This window comes from Lemur catta, chromosome 13 (genome assembly GCF_020740605.2).
Source record: "Lemur catta isolate mLemCat1 chromosome 13, mLemCat1.pri, whole genome shotgun sequence".
NCBI lineage: Eukaryota > Metazoa > Chordata > Mammalia > Primates > Lemuridae > Lemur > Lemur catta.
Window position 1 is genome coordinate 82,072,336 of NC_059140.1, and position 5,148 is coordinate 82,077,483.

A 5,148-nucleotide genomic window follows, 5' to 3' on the forward strand; every position below is an offset into this window, starting at 1 on the left:
CGCAGCCGCGGCCGCGGGGGCGGGGCGCCGGCCAGCTGGGCCCGGCCCCACCCCGCGGGGAGGGGCGGGGCCGGAGGGCGGGGCGCGCGCCGGCGCTGGGGGCGGGCCGAAACCCGAGCCCCGCCCCGCCGCGCCGCGCCGCCTCCCGGGCTCGGGCGCGCTGGGGCTGCCGCGGCCCGAGGGGCCGGGCCGGGGCGGAGGGCTGGCTGCCCGGCCGGGGCGGGGACCGGGAAGAGGCAGGAGCGTTGCGGAGGGGCAGGGGGAACTCGGGGCGGCCGTGGGGGCGCCGGCGAGGCGTGGCGGCCCGGCTTGCAGCCGGCGGGGCTCCAGGCCGGGACGCACGAGGGTGGTGCCGCGGGGGACCGATGTCTGTCCCCCCCCGCTGGGGCGCGGGACGGCTGGGGAGGGGACGCGGGCGGCAGGTGATGCCCACGCCCCTTGGCGCGTTCTGACCCCTTCGGTGAGCGGGGCCGAGGTGGCGCTCCTCCCCGGTGGGCGCTTTAGCCCCTTGGGCCTGGGCGTGAGGCCACCTGGCCCGCTGGGGGTGCGGGGTGAGGCGCCCGACCTTTGGGGGCCTCGGTGGTCTCTCCGTTCTTAAATCACAGGAGGGAAGCTAGTGGCTGAAGTCACTGCCAGACCAGGTGGCAGGGAACCTCCTCAGAGCCCAGGTTCTCTCTGCGGATGACAGACAGGACCAAGGGGACTTCGGGAGGAAGGTGCAGGCCCAGCGTGGCTGGAAGCACAGAGAACCTGCCCAGTGACTCACCCCCGCTGCCGCTGAGCACCCAGGGCCGCCTGGGAGGCAAGAGGGTGTCAGAGAATCCAAAGACCGAGTTAAAACACAAAGATGCACAGATTCCCAGACAGCCCTGGGTGTGGCACTTACAAGTCCCCTGGACAGGGCGCCACCGGTGTAGGCAGCCACACAGCAAGGGTGAGGCGAACAGGGCTCCCCGGCCCAGGCTGGGGACCACACTGGAGACTCTGGTCAGTGCAGGACAGCCACCCCCAGCACCGGAGAAGGGCTGCCAGCACCGATGACACTATAAGGGTCTCGTGGTCAGGCCAGGCCGGGTGCTGCGGTGTCCCCGAGACCTGGGCCTGCAGGGGAGAGCTCAGCTCCTGGGAGGGAAGGTCTTTCTGTCGGCCAGTGCCCTCTGAACTCGGAGGGGCTACTTCTGGCACAGCGACCCGGGGCTGAGGGTCTGAGAGAGCACCTCTGGAAGGCTGGGCTGTCGTGACAGCCGTGAGCATCATCATTCAGCGACCTGGTGCAGGACAGAGGCAAATGAAGGGCCCTCAGAGGGAAAACAGAACAGAAAACCCACCCCCACGATGGTCTGGTCACTCCATGGGCCAGCTGGCCCTGCCTCTCTGTGAAGGCCTGGCCAGGTGGGCCACCCACCGTGAGCACACCCTGTCCTGCCGGGTGAGCACGGGCTGGGTGTGGGGTGGGCAGGAGAACGGGCCTGGGCAGATCACTTCCTCTCTGGGCCTCGGTTTCCCCATCTGAGACCCACCCAACTGCAGTGTGTGGTGGCTTCTTTCTAAGCTATAATGTCACACTAGGGGTCCCCCAGCCTGTGATTCTGCTTTACCGTCGGGTGTGACCACTCCTGGGACACGCTCCTGTGGAGAGGGGGTCTCCTTTGTCCTCTTCTGCTCATATCCTGCTGGGCCACCGCCCCCCCCAACCCCACACAGAAGGCTGGCGCGGAAGACAGCCCAGCCCACCCACGCTGTGGGGGCTTCCAGGGAGGCCGCCCACCCCACTACTGTGGGCTTCAGTGCAGCCCCCACGGCCTGGGTCCCGCACCCGGGAAATGAGAGGCGGCGGACGTCGGGGGAGGCAGGGGACAGGAGCCCCAGAGCGATGACATGTTTAAAGGCATGGAGATTGCCTGCAAGAAAAATGATGTGTGAGATTGTAAATGTGTGTCGGAAGGCGCAGCAGGCTTCACCAAGCTCCTTCCGCTGGGAGCGCAGCGCGTCGCTGCTCGGCTCAGCGTGTCCCTGAGGAAGGAGGCAGCCGGCTGGCCGCCGAGAAGCAGAGGGCTCTGGTCCCAGCACTGGACTCCTGGGGCCAATTTGGTGAGGAGGGGCCGGATGAGGATGAGCCACCGTTCGTGGACTCAGGAAGGGTCCTGCTTTTTCCTCGGAAGAGGGGGGCTGTGGGCTCACCGAGTGGCCCCTCCAAACCCCGACTTGAAGCCCTGGACCAGATCCAGTCAGGAACTATCAGAAAGCCTGGTGGCCCTGGGCATGTGGGTGGCGGGACCCAGTGCCCGGTACAGGGTAACACCAGAGATACTCTTGACGGTCTGGGAGGACCACCCATCCCAAATAGCAGGATTCACCCACCCAAGGGCACGTGGCAAGCTAGGGGGGCAAACACCTGTCCCCACCTCCTGATGTTTCCCTCGGAGCCTCATCTGGACAACCTTGGGCACAGTGTGAGGAGGGAAGCATTTTCCAGCAGGGGAGACTTTTCGTGCTCTGGCTGGTGGCACAGTGGCCCCCGTGTTTTGGGCTTCAGGCTTCCCTGGTGGAAGGTACGTTGTCCCCAAGCATGGCCACCTAGGCCTGAGAAGCCATCCAGGGAGGGGGAGGCCGGTGGGTGGGCAGGACAAGCTGTCACGGACTCCACGATCATGTTAACAAGACTCTGTCGAGAGTAACAGAGTCACGGCCCCTCAGTCAGTTCCCAGGCTTGAGCCATTTTGCAGAACCCCTTAAATGAAGGGGAGGCCAGGTCCCCTTGAGGAAGGACCCTGCTACACAGCCAAAACCTTACCTCGTTAATCTTTCTCCCGGCCTTCCACCGGGGTAACTGTGCACTAGGGGAAAGGAATTAATCAAAACCTTTCAGGGACTACAGGACACTTGCTCTGAACTGACCCTGATTCTGGGAAAGTCGCTGCAGTTGGGCGGAGCACGGTCTCGTGGGGGTCAGGTGATCCGTGGAGTTTCGGCTCTGGCAGCCCCCAGAGCCCGTCCAGTGGCTGCTCCCCCAGCTCCAGATGCGGAACTGGAATAGACACGCTCAACAGCTGGCAGGATCCCCGAGGGCGCGAGGGAGAGTGGAAGTGGTTAAGGCCAGGCCCTACACACCCAGGGCTCGCGATGCTTTCCAAGGGGCGTGGGCTCTGGAAGGAGTCCCACCACTGGAAGGGAACCCCTGCCCCGCAGACCACCAGGATCAGCCGATGTGAGGAAGGCCGGGGGGCGATGGCCTGGGCTTCAGCAGATCAGCAAATTGCACGAGCTCCTGCAGCATCGCCGGGCTTCCCACTTCCCCAGGCCAGGCCCACCTGACGTCTCTTTCAGAATTGGGCCCGTGGGGGCCGTGTGGGACTTGGAGGGCTCTGGGCTCTGGCACTCCCAGTGGTGGGGCCCCTCTGCAGAGCCAGGGTGCCCCTGCCAGACGGAACCAGCCTTCGTGTCCTTGATGTCACTCCACTGTCCCTGCGGCTAGGCCGGAACAAGAGCTTGAGGCCTCGAGGGAAAATCAGAAAGCTCTGGGTGCAGGACCCTCAGGGAACTGAGCAAAGCCCCCTCCCTGGGGCTCCTGCTGCAGCCCCACCGTGCACGGCAGCAGGGTCAGGCACCAGGATCAGAGGGGACTCCCACCCACTCCTCACTCCTGGTACAACTGTCCGGTCCAGCATTGGACCTCAGTCCCCTGTGCCATGGGACAGAGCCAGAGACAGGGAGAGATGGAGAGAACGAGAGAGGTGATGAATGAGAGAGGTGGAGAGAGGCAGAGAGAGAGAATAAAAGCATGTCTGAAAGAGACAGGGACAGAGAATGAATGAGAGAGACTGAGAGACAGAGAGAGAGAGAGGCGGAGGTATGGAGAGGCAGAGACAGAACGAGCAGACAGAGTGCCAGGGATGGGGCTGCGGGGCTCCCTGCTCCCGCTCTGGGAGGCTGCCGGCTGCTGCCAGGGCGGGGGAGCTGCTCTCTCGGGTGGTCTGGGAGGAGAGGGGCGAGAGCCCGCTTATTAGGAAACGCTGCCTCCTTGGGAAGGTGTACGAGGCCAGGAACGGGGTCTCCCTGGGGGAGAAGGCAAGAGCCACTCATGAGTCATTTGAAACAGCCGGACAAAGAGCTCAAGCAGAAGTGATCCCACCCAGACTGCCAGCCGTGGGCAGAATGAGCTCATGGGCTGCGGGGCGAGTGTGTGTGTGTGTGTGTGTGTGTGTGTGTGTGTGTGTATGTGAGAGAGAGAGAGAGAGAGAGAGAGAACACGAACCCCAGGGCTCCCACCGCCAGGCCTGGGGAGGCTGAGCCCAGCCAAGTAGCCTGTGCAGAGCCCCAGTCACCGCGTGGCCAGGCTGCCCCCTGCAGGCCAGTCAGAGGAGAGGCCGGCAGCCCAGCCGGCGTCCCCCAGAGCGCCCACTCCGTCCCCGCCAGCACACACACCCCTCCTGGCAGCATCCGGCATGGGGCCTGTCCCGGGACATTTGCCAAATGCTCGTGGAGCTTTTTATTCAGGGTGGGACAGCACGTGTCCTCTGTGTGCTGCATGCGGCAGGCCCGTGTGGAAGTAGTGCAGAAGACCCCTGGAGTCCCGCACTGGGTTTCCCCCAGTGGTAACGTCCTGCCAAACTGTAGGGCAATACGACCGCCGGGAAGCGGACATGGATAGGCTCGATCAACCTTGTTACACGCGTGTGTGTGTGTGTTCTGTGCAATTTCTTCATCCGTGGAGCTTCATGTGGTGTCCAGCACCAAGGCTGAGATACTGTACATGTCCATCAGCACAGGGTCCCTTGTGCTGCCATTTCATAGCCACAGTCCAGCCCCAGCAACCTGCTAATCTGCATTCTCTCTCTTTCTCTCATTTTGTCACTTCAAGGATGCTGTCTATCTACATGGAATTCTACAGTAGGTAACCTTTCGGGATTTGCTTTTTCACTCAGCAATATTCCCACAAAATCCAGTCAAATTGTTGCATGTACGAATAGTTCGTGACTTTTCATTGCCGCGTAGTATTCCACTCTGTGGATGTACCACAGCCTGCTTAACCATCCACCTGCAGGTGCAGTTTCTGGGTATTACAAATAAAACTGTTGTAAGCATTGATGCTCAGGCTTTGTGTGAACATACATTTCATTTCTCTGGGATAAATGCCCCAGAAAGCAA